This window comes from Aphis gossypii, chromosome X (assembly GCF_020184175.1).
Source record: "Aphis gossypii isolate Hap1 chromosome X, ASM2018417v2, whole genome shotgun sequence".
Lineage (NCBI taxonomy): Eukaryota > Metazoa > Arthropoda > Insecta > Hemiptera > Aphididae > Aphis > Aphis gossypii.
In genome coordinates, this window is record NC_065533.1 from 34,211,834 (window position 1) to 34,228,862 (window position 17,029).

Sequence of the window (17,029 nt, forward strand, 5' to 3'; positions counted from 1 at the left end):
TATGAGTTTAAATTTTTTATCGAATTGTTAATTTTCTCGTGGGATTTAATTATAATAATTTAATATTATCCAACTGATGGCCCTTTTTTTGTGTAATAATAATACAAGTGTCATATGTTTTATGACTTATAAACCGCATGATATTGTATAATTGAAATCCTTTTTGGAAATGGGCCCACAACGTTGGCTTTTTTTTTCAGAGAAAACTTGTGGACAACTTATAATATATTTTGATAAACATACTTTTTGTACCATATTATACGGTCGCCCGTATGACTCCCAATATTTAAGAGGTATAACGTAGGCAATTTTAATGATATTTTGATAAAAATAAAGATGTTTATTAATACTAAGTATACTTAAATACTAATTCAAAGTATTTTAAAAGTGGTACCATTTTAATTCCAACAATGTTGTTGTTCCGTAATAATGAGGTTATATAGAAAAACGTTTTGGAGTGAGACAAACTAATTAGGCAAGCATATTATTATTAATTGCAGTAGATTTTACAAATTGTTCACGCTACTTAGAAGATAACTTTATTAACGTCATAGTGATATTATGTTTTAGGTGTCAATACTTAAAAATATCCAATAAACAAATGAAAAATAAAAAATTTGTACGAATAATATAACAACGAATCGTCTTCAAGTTATTAACACGTTCAATGCCGCGGTCGACACGTAGTCGACAAAATATGCATTGCCCCGGACGCCGCTGTCGACACGTAGTCGACAAATTAGTTATTGACTTTAATGTCTCATAACTTTTGCTGGAGTTGTTTGATTGTATTGAATTTTTCTTCTGGCCATTTGTGATTACATTACTAATTGAATGGTGTATTTGGTTTTATATTTGGTCTAAAAATACACCTGTTATTTCAACTTTTCCCGGAATGTAGAGACGGAGCTCCTTTTATTTGTTTAATACCAACATATATTGCATATCGTCGTCTAATAAAGTAATAAATATTACTTGACATTTTAATTAAAGATATTATTTATAAGATTCAATTTTTCCCGGATGTAGAGACAGAGTGGCTTTTATTACTATTAGTATAATTCTAATATACCTATATATATATAATGCATATTATCGGTTAATACGTATTATTAGATGTTATTAGTTAAATAATATTATTAGTTATAAAGTATAAGAAAATATATGTGTAGGTTCTAAAATGATATACAGAGTGTAACAGGAATATATGACAAATAACATAATATACTAGAATAGTCGACCGGGTGGAAATTTGTTGCGGCGACGCGGTAACGTACGGCGAATAGGCCGCGGCATTGAACGTGTTAAAGGTATATGAAATAGCATGACATACATGCATTTCCACAATATTGTATAATTCATGACGTGTTGGTAAACATTTGGTAAGTCTATTGCAAACATTATCTCTATAACTTTGTCCCACACAAAACCGTTTTCAGGGATAAATTATATGCGTCAGGTGGTACGTCCACTATTAAGACGGGCCAATTAACCGTTAATATAAATCGTAAATTATTAAAATATTGAATTTTAGAGCAGCGTTTTCCGACATCCACGTTTAGTCAGGGAGGGAGCTTTTTTGGGAACTAGACAATTTTTCGGAACACTATTTTTTTCCGTCTCGACGCAAAAGAGGACCAGCTCTTGTTCATCGTTCTAATCATATAGTTCAAATCAAAAACGCCGTTTATCAATTTATATTTTCCTAAACTAATTCTTCACGGAACCCTATCGACGTCGCAGGAGGCTCGCGTAACGTTCGAGTTTCGCATAAAAGTCCTCGAGAAACACCACTGCTTTAGTAAAGAAACTTGAAACGTACAGTCTAGTATAGTATAGTAAACGTATACCTAGTTAATGTTTCGATTGGACCTCAATATCGCTATTCTCATATCTCGCGTTTAAACTCGAGTTCACGCGGAGTAATCGAGCTCAGTTACGTTGTATATTTTTACAACTCGAACGTATTATTACATAAATCTAATGTTTGTAGCACGACAATATGGGTTTCCGAGGCGAATAAACGCAATAAACGACCCCGTCGTATTGTGACAGTATTTAAAACCAAATTATTGGGGAATAGGCACAATAATATTATTACAACCCCGACATCGGTTAACACACGTACGCAGATACGACCCCCGCTTGTGTCGGGGCGACGAGTAAAACGCAATAACATTTGACTATTTCTACCGGACAATATATTTTTGCGGGCGATATATATATGATGATGGACTCTTCGACAAACACACGTCACACAACAATAATATAATAATATATAAGCCGTCCAACGTTACGCTCACGGCCCTCGCTCACTCAAATTTTATTATACCGCCAACGCTCGCACGACCCATCGCCAAATATTGACACGGTGACGGTATAATATTATACTCGAGTTCTTTCGATTTTCTCCTTCTCTCTCCGGCCCTCCCCGTAGTCACTTCGTCGTCATAATATTTTATTGACGGGAATTCGACGTAGGTAAACCTTAATAATATGATATCGGCGTCGAGGAATAGAGTCGTAAGTGATGATGTATACGTATAACGATGATATTCCATAAAAATGTTATATTATACAATAGTGCGACCGCACAAATTTAGAACCGTCGCAGATGGCGGTACAATAATTGTGGACAGTGATGAGTTTCGGCGACTGTATACACGTCTGTTCGAAATCTCTTCGGACTCGAATTTATTTCAGGGTATATAATATTATTATGATATCCGTCTCTAATCTGGCCCGTTTTTCTCGCTCATTTTTCCCCGACGTATTTTCCCAAACCGTTTCAAACGTGACTGCCGCATATTATATTATATTGTATAATATTCGAAGTGTTTATACGCGCGCAACGTTATCGTTATATATTTAAAAATGATATTTTACAATACGGTAACATCATACGATAGTACAAGGATCTTAAATAATTAATCCTAACGTACAGGGATTAATTATTTAAGATCGCTCGAACGAACGAATCGTACGAACGTATATAATTATACGCTTTGCATTTAAGCATACATGCGGACTTGTGTATTGCTAACAATTTATTTTGCATTTCATTCAGTGCACAAATTTGATTTAAACACATTTTTTTCTTCTTTTAGCGTTTAAGAGAAGCAATATAAAGCGCAAAAATTTGAGTATATTAAAATTTATACATTAATCGCTCCACACTGAATCTAAAATGCACATTATATTGCATAATAATATAGCGTGTAGTACTATTATAGCAGTCGAATCAATCATTATTGTTACAAATTTCATCGTCTTATATACGTTTGATGAGACTTGTAACATTATTATTATTAAACGTTCAAAAATATTACAAACTTTTTAGGGGAAACTTTTTTTTTTTTTACTTTAGAAAACGAAATTTTGTCGATGCATCGGCGCGGGATGTATGACTACATGACCTATATAATATTATATACCTGTATCAACGCCAAATTCAGCGTATTCGAGATAACTAGGCTGTCTAGGTGGGATATCGATAACCTAACCCGAAATCGTTTTTTTATATTATAAATTTTGTTCTTGGAACCCATCGTATAATATTGGGACATGATATTTTATGTAATTTTTAGTGTATGTAATTTGCTTCAGTATAAAACAATATACGATGATGTATGATATGGTACATTAAATGTTAATGTAATCTGTGTTAGAATATACACAAGAAAATAACAAACAATTTTAGTTATTTCTAACTATTAATTTTAGTATTCTGCGTCATTGCATAAAACGAAATTGTACACTTTCATTTTTTAATTAGAATTATCGGTATATTTTTAATACATTTACTGAATTCTCGTCAAGTGCGGCCGTATTGCACTAATAACGATATTTGTCCGAAATGACATTAATTTTGTTCATGTCTTACTAATAATTAACAAGATAGAAATGAGATCGATTACATGTCCTATATATCTACATCTTATTATTTATTTCCAAATTCCACGAATCGGAAAGTTCTTCAACAATCGGAAAAAATTATTGTAAACTGAAACATTATTTATTTATAGTAACACAGATATGTTTACTTGACACTACATTTGACTAGCATTTTTTAATTTAACTCAATGTTCATTTTAATAATTTTAATTAAATGCAACTAAATTTAAATTTACTTGATTACTGAATGATTTAAAATACATTTTAATATGTGGTGTAAACTTAACTTTTAGAGGTTGAAATCGAATATTATATTATATATTTAAAATATTGTGTGTTGTGCGAAAATAGTATGTCACCGTCTGTTAATAAGGGTTTTTAGCGTCAGGCAAAATTTGAAGTCAGAACTTGAAACGGGTGTTTGCGCGTAGACATTTTCAGCAATAACTATAGGTTTATCCTTTAGACAGGCTTCAGATCAAAAATTTAAAAATATAGTTTATGTTCGCTCAAAAATTAGGTATGATATTAATTATTGACGACAAATAAAAACCATCGATATTTACTCTAATATTTTGGAAAGTGAAACATGTACCGTTTACACGTTTTCTACGATGTGCGGCACATAGCAAAAACAAGTATTCGCCTCTGCGATTGAGTATTATATATTTTTAGACGTGTATTTTAGTATGTCTATATATAATTTTAATGTTCTTTTCGGCATAAAAATCTCAAACCGTTACCGTTATTATTATTACACACTGCAGCACAATAAGTCAGTTCGCCGTTCGTGTGTGCGTTACACCATTTATATATTATATTATACACACTCGATCCCAGTGGCACTGAAGTAATTTTTAAGTTGTATTGCATCGGACGCACACATCGACTTTAACAATATAAAATGTCATAAAATTGACAACGTGTATTACTTATTAAATTTAGTCTCGCGGGGCGACCTCTGTCATCGCAATCGCTTACAATTTGACGCGACCACAATAATCACAACAACGATGAATATCTACTGTTATATATTATATATTTTAGCTCTCGACGGCACAGCAGCTTTTATGGGTTAATACAATTATACTCACGTCACTAACGTTAAAACAGACGAGTCGTACTATTTTAACGGCTTCGGGCTGCAGTGCAATTTAGGTGCTAGTCGTCGAAATCCGTCAATTTAATCAGTCGGAGATTAAACGAAATCGTCATTTTTCGATCAAACCCTATCGCAGACAGCGTATGTCCTTTTCGTCTCTCGTTTTCGATCGGTCAGTAAGTCTGTCTGACCGGACAAAACGGTGGTCCTCTGTATATCGTGTGTTCAAAATCACCCAAACGTCTGTGTCCAAAATATGTGTAGCTTACGTTTGACAGATTTGAAAACCAAGTAAATCCATCAGCGTTATATTTTAATTGATTACGGGAAATGCGCAGCGTACCATAATTATTCATAAACACAAAATCTACTATATATTATAAAATCAAAGGACTAAAACTGACGATCTTTAAAAGTAAGCTTAAAGTTTTCGACCGATTTTCATGAAATGTTCGTCAATAGATTCAACAAGATCCGTATAATACAGTTCCATGGCCTGCTTTTCAACGCGTATTTGAATAATACGGTTCACTAATAAAATACTATTATTGTTTATTTGTATTTATATGTTTTGCCATCGGTTACAGAAAACAAAATATTTATTATATTTCATTATGATTGGGTAATATAATTTTAGATTTATATATTTATATATATAATTGGTCCAAATCAATCGGACAACACTGTTTTAAGAATCTGCGGAGTTAATATTATGTTAACGAAGTTAAATAAGAGATAAATTCGTGGGTATTTAATTAGTGTCGGGCAACGACGCGCAGTGTCAGTTTGGATATTATAATTTATAGAGTCGTATAATATTTGATTTTCGACGACGACGTGAACTTGCGGAGTTTGTCGAGATCAAACGAAAGGCCCACACACGACTGAGCATACACTATATAGTATATTGTATATGCGATGTGTATAAATATACACACGCCATAAGAAACTTTCAGTAGATCGGTTTGGGTCAGTTTGAGCATGTGAGATGGATAAAAGTTTAAGCTTTCTAAGCTTTTCAGTCAAAATCGTTCTTTGATCGTATAAGTATTACCTACATATATATATACGAACCTATTTTGTACTTATTGCAATAACCCTATAGTGTATGAACTATATATAATGGAATATGGTATTAAATTATTAGTGCATAAGCATCGGATTATCATCGTTTAAATACAAAAGTGTAGGTTAGTCGTTTTTTGCGCATATACCACGCCCACTACCTATAGTCGATTTTAATTTGAAAGTGTTTGCTATTGAAAACGTCGACGTTTTCATAAATATTTGATGTTATAACTCAATACCAATTGATATAATTCGTTTTTTATAAAGGTTTTCACGAATCATTACGTTGAATGAAAAAAAAAAATCGATACGATTTTATAACAGTATAATAATATGAGTGTATAAGAAGTATACCCATTTTAATAAAGCATGAACTTTTACAGTAATTATTGTTGATTGCAAAAAATAAATCGAGAACGAAAAATAAATTCAATCTTGATGAAAACATTACAAAGGCAACCCATATAAATATTCAGAGGAGTTGTGAAATTATTTATTTGATTCTTATAAAAATCACGATGTTGCTACAAAATAAAATAATGTTATGACGTGTTTGCTAGACGCAGACGGCCAATAAACATAAATATGGAAAATTATATGTATCTAATTATTATGTAAATATACATATAAATGTGGAAACATGACGAAGGTATTATACCTACACCAAAATACGATTAGTCTGACACAGCTGTTAGACATAATGCTGTACATAAAACGATTATCTAGGGAATTCTCGGTCACATAAGCTAGAAATATTCGTAATTAATAGTTTGATCAGTATAGTTCTGTTAATAATTGAAGCAATAACGAGTTGAAAATTCTGAGTATAAGTTTCATGTTCACTAGAATAAAATTTTAAACCAAACACTCCATACATGGTGACGATAATACATAACTCGTATAATCATTATGTTTGACAAAAATAACTTGCTGCTATATCATTAAGATTTTATTATAAGTATACCTAGAATGAGTATAAAAACATATTTCGTATTCGTTCTGGATTATAATATTACACTATTAAATTAAGTAAAAAAAATAAAAACCCCGTAAAAATATTATCTGATATTGACATTTGAAATTTTTTTAAATTTTATGTGATATAATAATATCGCTAACGTATTTTTCGTCGGAAAATCCCATACGATAATATTATTTTGTGTTTGTAAGGTTAAATTTAAGATTAGGGACGCGATATCGTTTTATATGATAATAAAATACACCGACCCAAATCACATTATTGTGATTTCAAATAATATTTATAAAATTATGGTTTTGTAGAAACATTAGAGCCCGCCGATACTATCCAACAGTCGGTGTATTCTCTAATCCACTCCTATATATACAAAGGATGGCGTATACTCACGGTCATATTATTTCTTATCTATTGCTCTGATTTATAATCTAGGGAAAAACTAATTTTCAAGTAACATTTTCGCACAGAACGTAATACTGCAATAACCGTGATAATAATGATAAAAACTGAAATGTCTGGGGTATTAGAACAACCCAAACTCTAACCGTTGAAACTTTATGGCTACACGTAAAAATTAATTACGAAACGAAATCGAGAAGTGTTATTGCACGTGTAATATCGTGTCCTATACAAAGTCCATTAAAAGTAAAACGGTGTCAATATCGAAAGTTTGTATCCTGTAAATACATCCGAGTCGTGTGTACCTGCTATAACATCAAAGTTGTTTTATTACTGTTGAACTTAATTAACCGACTGAAAAAGAATAGATTTTTGTTCAATGAGAAAATCTGAAACATTGCGGTTAATATCGCATTTCATATTGTTTATTATTATTATCGTAATGTGTGAGAATCAACATTTTATTATTAACTCCTGAAAACATTTTTTAAATTATAATTTTGTATTTTCGCGTTTCGCGTTTCGCCAATTTATAACCAATTAATTCAAGTATTTCATATTGATGGTACCTGACGTGTGCGTTGAAATGTCATTAATGTTCTAAACCGACTTCTCATCTTTGCCTCAAATGAATTCACATCTCAAGTATGACATTGATAGTGGACGTGATCAACTTTTATGTAAATCGTCGACCACAATGTCATTATCCAGTCAGTGCCTATTAAACATTTTAACATACTATTATACACTCGGTATTACGAGCGGATTTTACTGCTCAGTACCTACCCAAGTTATTACCTATATTGGCCGCGATATAAATTTCTGTACTCAGGTGATAATATTATGACGATCTGCGGAAAATGCAGTCGAAACGCAGCGAAATCGTAATAAAAATAGAATTTAAAAATCAATAGTATATAATTTTATTTTTATTTATTTCGTTGTTCGTATAGCTTTTCATCGCAAATAAATGGATTTCACACGGTTGAATAGAATTCACGTTCGAACGCATTCTTTTTCGGCACAATCAACGAATCCGAATCGACTGGAGCAAAGTAAATTCGCATAAATTAAATACACACAACACTGCCGAATCTGTGATAAATGTACAATACAATATCGTTCTGTACAGCAGAGCAGTTTCTACATGAATCGGTTTCCAGAAATTAATTACGGTTTTTATTTATTTTTTATTATAGTTTACACGGCGGCGTGGTACATCGACTGTATTTAAGCTGTGCGTATTATGGTGGTGCATGCGTTTTATATTATTTTTTTCGCGTGTTAAACCTGCCGTTCGATAATTCGACGAAAACCGAATATCGAACACAGCTGTTACGCAAAAGTTCATATATTATTATAATAATATTATATAATATTATGGAGAAGCCGTGATGTTTGGTGATTTTTTTTCCCCCCAAACACGTCTGTATATAAAATGGATAAGATTAGGAAAACCACGAAATCTTCGTACATAATATTATAGTGTATTGCTCGGCAGCCGATTATGATAGATTATTATCGCATAGACGCCTAACCGTAATCCGTATCCATAAGAACGATGACAATATTATTATTATATTAAATCAGAATTTTAAAATAAAAAAAATATACATAATATGTGGCTAGGTACCACATGCTGACCCGCACAGCATTTGCATCGAGTAAATACTTAAAATGTAAATTGATGCGGAAATTAAAAGAGAACAAAGAACTACCGTTTTGATAAAGAATATATTAGTATAATTTTAAAAATAATTTTAATTTTTATAATTAACTAATATAACTGAATTTTATTTTATTTAATATTTTATTTCTGCACACAACAATATATTATCATTCAATTCATTGTAAATATAAGCTGAAATGCATTCTATGAAATATGACGGATGTTAATTTATTGTAAGATTTTCAAACAAAATCCATATGCCTTAAATTCTTGAAATCATTATTGATTTCAAACAATAAAATCAATTGAAGAGATTTTAAAATCGAAAGAATGTGTTTGTCTTAAAATAATAAAACAAAAAATATACCCGTATATTACTTCGATGAACAAACACAAATAAATTAAGTGGACTAAATATTTTTTTGGTGGATAGATATTATTATAACATTTCGAAAGCCAAAAAATAACTTCATAAAAATACCAAATACTGAAATACCTCATCAGTTTATAGAACTTCACTCAAAAAAAAAAAAAAAAACAGAGTTTCTATTAAACATAATTTCACTTTTATGACGTATCGTTTGTATTGTAATAATAGTATAACACTGTATCAAATTTAAATTACATTATATATATACTACTATGTAAGTATAATAATAGTTTACCACATTTATACATCTGTGAATGAACAAAATTCTGTGGCTTAAATATTTTTTAATTTATTTTGTTTTAGAAATATGGAATAAATAACTATAGTAACGTTATTAAAAATATAAATATAATATATATTTGGTATGAATAAAATTGAATTGTGTATAAATATTTCAAGTTGTTGGTTCTTTCTGGTACATTATTAAATAATTGTTTCATTTTAATAATAAAAAACCCTGAAGCAATATTCTAAATTCAACAAATTAAAATTGGATTTTAATCAAAACGCTGAAAATTATTTTCATTGTTTAAGAAAATATCTATATAAATCCAAAATTTTCGAAAAATGTTAAATTTGGTTATTCTAAATATGCGTTGTTTTTTCAGACTTTTATGTATAAATCATAAAGTATAATATAAATACTACTTCCCACCACGTTTATTTATTGGTAATGAAACATTTATAATAGATTATATTGCTTTATTGATTAAATTAAAATAAGAAAAAACTATTATTGTAATTATTTACTGTAGAGCATGACGTATTTTAGATATAAATAATTTATTAAAGCATTATAATTTATAAAATATACTTTTATATTCAAGTTATAACAAATAATTGTTTCATATTGAGTTTTGTAAATTATTTATTTTTTATTTAAGTTGATAGAGTGCGTTTGCAATTTATACTAATTGATATGAAATCATCAGTTTGTTGTGTCCAATATTTTATAATCTTTAAATTAATTTGTTCCAGTGTTTAAATTTGAGTACTTTAACAAATTCTATTTTCAATTTTTCAAACTCATCTATTGTTGGCAAACAAAAAAAATAAGAACAATATTTTTATGAAAATATATTTTTTATCATCTACAATTTAAAATAAAATTACAACAATAAATTATTTATTATATAGCATATATTTATAGGTAAGTACTTAAAATAGACCTTAACGAATTCATTTTAAAACCGTAGTTTAGTGTAAAACGAAAACATTTTGAAGTAGTATAGTCTTCTTAATGAAAAAGTTCTCATAAATACCATACTATTATTCATGTTTGTCGTTCACTTTGAACGGTATTCCATTGCGTAACATCATGAATAAAATACACAAAATAAATTAATATTTTCTAGCCTCGGAATATCTTTTATTGGTATTTGAAGTGTATAGATTTAAATGTTCAATCTATGATAAATTATAATTTGAAATGGATATATATACATAAAAAAAATTCCAAAAGATACACGAATATCTTGTTTGTTTAAAAATTATGAGTGAATAATTTCTATGATAGTCAACTTATTATTATACTTCTTGCCAAGAAGCAAGTGCAAAAGTTTCTCGAGCTCTTATTCAAAATAAGTTCCAAGTCACTGGCAACTGTACAATTGTTCTGTATAGACAATGTTTAATATCATCAGTCACGGTTTATCTTTGTACAAAACGAGTGTTCGTTAGCTAATATTCAGTATATTATTATTTCCATAAAATCCTTTTGATAGTTCCCTTGTAGGTACATAAAAGTGATTACAAACTTATTCCTGAATGTATACATTTTAATTTACAATTAGTTAAATATGCTATGTACTTATTTACTTGTAATTCAGGATAATATAATTCATAACTTTTCTGATATTGTAGCGATGGGCTATTAATTAAAATTTATATTTATAATCAATATTATTGACTAAAAAAAAAAACTAATATTTATAGTCATCATTCAAAAATTCAAAAGGGATTTAACTATCCAAGTATTCTCCTTTTCATACGCCTTACCTTTATATACAAATTTTCCAAACTCTTCAAAAAAAAAAAAAAAAAAACTGTATCCAAGCCAAATAATCATAAGCTAAAGTTTAGCTTAAATAATAATTAGCAAAAGCTAAGCATACAAATACTTCAAGAATAAACATGAATAAAATTATTAGTTTTTTAATTCCTAAACTTTGAAATTTTCAACACTATTGTTTTGAATAATAATAATAAAGATAGGTTTTTCTTTTACTAACAAGATATTTCAAAGTATAAATTTAAAGTTTTTGATTTTATTAACAACAATTAGCTTTTATCTAACGAAACTATATTTACAGAATTTCATTTCTTTTAATTTGTCAATATTATGCTTTTTGATAGCTCAATGTTCGTTAACCTACCTTATCGAGTTACTACCTTCACCTTACAATTTAATTAAAAGCTAACCCATCATCATGACCTGCTAATTAATCGACTATCCTCCCTCGCTATTTCTAAAACCTCCAGAGACATTTAAAATAGACTTAGTCTAGACATACTAATTTAATCTGTTGGCTGTCATTAATAACTTTTTTCCCAATATTATTTACCATTTACAGTATACTTTTAAATGTATTTATGTGTTATAAAAATTAATTATTGAATTTTTTTTTTATATAAATTGTTATTCCTTATTTTTAATGATAATGTGTAGAATAATAAAAAAAAATCTAACAATTAGGTAAGTAATATTGATGGTTTAAAATGTTTAAATTTCAAATTGTTGTTTTTAAATTTTATTACAATTTTTAGGAATCTCGAATTTTTAACATAATATAGAAAAAAATACTGATTTAACTATGACGTACTTAATTTATTTAAAAAATGTAATTTATATGTCATTATTCAACATTTCAATTCATAAATTAAATCACACCTAGTTAATGGTTATTTTAAAAATAGCGTATAAATTTAGATTTTTGCATTTTATATTAATTCTATGTTCTACCAATCTACCATAACGTACTATTTCCATGAATTGTTGATTTCAAATTTTATTATTGAGTTATATTTTATCTGTTTTATGTCACTACCTATAACCAAACTTTTCTCATAATAATATCATGCATTACAATTACAAAATGAGTATCTAGAAACCCAATTCATTTGTAACATGATTTAACCTTTATTTTTTAAACTTTAGTACTAAGTTATACTTATTTAAAATAGTAGTTCTTACATAGTTATGTGTAATTATTTACTAATTATTTATGTAAGTGAATAATTAAGATATTAAACAAAAATAAATTAAATTAAATATTTAATTTTGAGTAAATACTAATTACAAATATAAATATTATATTATACTTATAAACAAATAAAAATATAACATATATAAGCAAATTCTATAAAGATTCTAGATAGCAGATTCTATCTTATAATATCCTAATTCTTTCTATCATTAAAATATTATAATCAATGCAAATATAACATAAATTATAAAATTATAAAATAACATATTTTATAATATCGCAATTTGTTTATATGTGTAATATTTAATTTAAAACTTACTATCAATAAAAATTTGATAAACAAGAAATTGCTGATTATTATCTAATGATAGACTTAAATGTATACGTAACATTATTAAATATAATATAATAATAATACTTTTATTGTGAAAGTTATTGTAATATTTCAATGTCTTTGAAATTTTAAGTACAGCATTGAGGTTTATCTATTTTGAAAAAAATGTGATGATACTTAATGGTCATTTTTATGAACATATTATATATTTTAGGAAAGTACATTATTAATTTTTTTCTATAAGTTTTTGGTTTATACATATTCATAATAAATGAAAATTATGTCAAAACTAATAAAAACATATGAATAATAGTTTTGGTGAATATGCAACCATCGTTTCAATGGTAGTTGTATGTGAAAACACTGATCACCAAAGTCTATTATTATCAATAACTTTATAAGATTTTTTAAAATAACGTTATCTGTTATAGTAATAAATTAAATCGATCATTCAAAAGAAGTGGAACAATAAATTTAAATAATTCTAAATGTAAAAATTAGTATAATATGTACAGACTATTATTACTTGATAAATAAATAAATAATAAACTATGAATTACGTTATTATCGTTATTACTATGTATTTTATAGTTTAAGTTGTAGTGCATTTCATCATGATATAGAAATACGGTTTTTATAATAATTTTCTCGTTTTAGAGCCTTTGTTTATATTTTTTATACCAAACATAGATATATTATGAAAAATATAGCTATAATGTAGTTTATTTAGAAATAGTGTGATTTTCTAAATTTCACACATGAAATAACGCAATAATTAATTATTTTAAAACACTACTATATATTTTGAATAGTATGCTTTGATTTAATTTGACAATTTCAATAGATTTATGTAGATTTTTAATAGAAAAAAAATAGTTAATAAAAAAATAGTTGATGTATAAATCAATTTATAATATTTTGGAATATTTAAATTTTGGAATTCTTCCCCAAATTACATTTATCTACATAACTAAAAAAAATCAATCAACAGTGTTTAATCAACAAGAAGCGTACTTCAAATAAAGAAAAGAAAAGAGTAATTTGAAAGGTTAAATATAAATATTTTTATGAATTGTTCAAATTAATTTTCAATATTGAAATTGTATAATCCAACCAATTAGTATGATATAAGATGAAAATTGATCACTTCGTTTTTAGATAGGGTGACCAATGACCATACGTCCTGTTTTAAACAGGATTGTCCCATTTTTTGTAGTATTTTTAATACATATTTATAAGTACTAAATAGTGTATATTGTTTCATATTTTAATTATCAATTTATATTTTACGCAATGCAAAAAAAAGTGTTTAATATTTAATGTTAATTTAGATAAATACCTGTTTCTTAAACAAAACTTTTTATAGGTGGCTTGTTTTAAGTTTTTAACTTATCAGTATATAATAAAAAAAACACGTAAAACATATTTTATATCATATGTAAAACAGCGTAAGTGATGTAATAAGTATTTTTATAATATTTTAATAATTCAAGTGAAAAATCCTTAGTTTTTGTTTTTTTTTTTTAAATTCAGTTTAACATCATACTTAAAATTGTATTTAGTATTATTATTACAACTATTTCATGTGCTATCACTCGAACAATTCCAATTGATTACGTCTCTGGTCTGAAATTTGTCTGAAACGTACATTTAGTGTCAGTTAGATTAGAACTTGCGATTGGGCGATACTTTTATATACATCCATAACAATGTACGCAATGTATCTATAAACAAATGAATGACGTCAGCGATCATATAATACTTTATTGCATTGTAATGCTAAACCATCATGTCTCAATATTTAAAATTCAATAATCGCGACTAGTGAGCGTATGTGTTTTATTAACAACAATAAAACCACGTCAGCAAAATGGAAAAATGTCTCTATAATTCGTCCTGATGTGCGTAATATCCCATCCTGTCGTTCCTAAATCACAAGGATACGACCGTATTATTGATTATGCTGGTGAATTTTACGACCACGAATAAACTTTCGTTTTTTAACAACTATTTTTTTTTTATTATTATTGAATTATGCCAGTTTTAAACTTAGAAAAATATTGAAAAATCAACATCACGATACATTATAGTGATTTGTAAGTGTATGAAAAGTTGATATAATATGAGTGAGCGAATCTTATCTGTCTGAAAAGTTTTACGATAATTGGTGCAATATAGTTGAAGTACTGCAACACGTGCAGGCACAAGTCATCGAATATAATAGCAGCTAAATAAATAAATGTTAAGCCACTTCAAATGATAGTTAACATTGAAATCAGCTGAATAAATGTAACCTTTTGATATGAAGGATTTAAAATTAAAAATATGAATTTTGATTTATTTAACAACATTTTACTTTATAGTCAAATCGGTTTTTAATAAGCTGGTTCAAAACTGTAGGTTATGTTATAATGCGACGATTAAAATGTATAAATACAACTTTAATGTTCATCGATAGCTCAGTTGAAAAAAACACATTTAAAACAACTTTTATAGTAGTTAAATAATTAATTTGTCAAGAATAAAATATAAGTTTTTAAAATTAAAATGTATCAAATCAAAGTCTTACAGTTCTGTCAGATAATTAGGTAAAAACATAACTTTTTTATTTAATGGTTGCAGTTTATTTTACAAGTAAATAATCGATCAGCACCTAACTTTACTATTCAACAAAAATCTAATAGAATAGTTGCAACAACACCGTGGTTATCAAAACTTGTTTTTTATGGATTATTTATCAGACAAATAATAACAAAAGGTTGATAGAAAGTATTTAATATTTACAATAAAACGATCAGAAGTCTGAGTAAAATTAAAAAAAAAACATAATTCATATAATAGCTGGTTCATTCAACAAATTAACCACCAATCTAGATTCAATATTCTAATTTATTTATCGTGTAATTTAGAGTCATTGGCAAATCAACAAAACCTCACTAAATCCAGCTTAATAACTATGCAATAAAATCATTGTTTAATTCATACTCATTAAGATAACAAGATTCAAATGTATATGTATTACAAATATTAGAATAGTTATTTTTCAATAAAACCATAAAAAAATAAAATACGTGAGAGATACTATAAAAAAAGGTTTTTGACAGTGGTGTAGCTAAATAGCCTATACATACCGCCGTATAAACATAACTTAACATAATTTATACTTAATATTTTACATTATCACGGCAAGGAAAAGTAAAGTGCCTAGGTTTTGATTTAAAATGCGTTAAAATTATCGAATATTAATATTATAAAATTATTGTTTGAATCATAATAAATGGTCGACATATAATTATTAGAATACTTCAAAAGTGCTACATATTATTTTACTTGGTTAATATGGGTAGTAAAATGTAAATGTTTGTTAATAATTAAACAATTTTTTTTTTAATAAATTAAAAGTTAAATATAAATTCTAAAAATTAAATTTATACTTGAATTAAGTTTTATATTTGTTTTAATATATAGCTAAAAGGTAATATATAAAATGTAAATATCATATAATATAATATTAATATGAAGAGTTCACAATTCAATCAAATCTGCATAAAAACTAAATAAAAATGTTTCATAAATAAGTATTAAAAAAACAGTTATAATATTTACTAGGTATTTATAAATATAAAACTGGGAATTTAACTCTGTCATATTATTATAAATTATAATGTGTTTAGTATAGGTAGGTACCTACCTATAATTGCATAGTATTGTCTTCTTCAAAAATTAAAATACGAGTATATAAAAAAAAAAAAAAATATTGACATTAAAATAGATTTTTTTGATATTTCCTTACCTTTATTTGTAATAATACACTCTACAAAATTACTCTATAGTACTAAACAAAATTGCAACAATTGAAGTCAAATTCATTTTTATATTGTATGATTGTAAGTTTGTAAGACCGTGACAAAATAAAAGGTAGTTGCTTCTTCTTCAGTTTATAGTAAGAAA

General features: G+C 27.2%; 1 long non-coding RNA gene across 1 annotated transcript; it reads left to right on the forward strand.

Moving 5' to 3' along the window:
- Nucleotides 1-1,295: 1,295 nt before the first annotated feature.
- LOC126552847 (uncharacterized) lies at nucleotides 1,296-9,674 on the forward strand. Its single transcript, XR_007606300.1, has 3 exons — nucleotides 1,296-1,382; nucleotides 8,393-8,494; nucleotides 8,639-9,674. It is a non-coding gene; the product is annotated as an uncharacterized LOC126552847 (long non-coding RNA).
- Nucleotides 9,675-17,029: the final 7,355 nt, after the last annotated feature.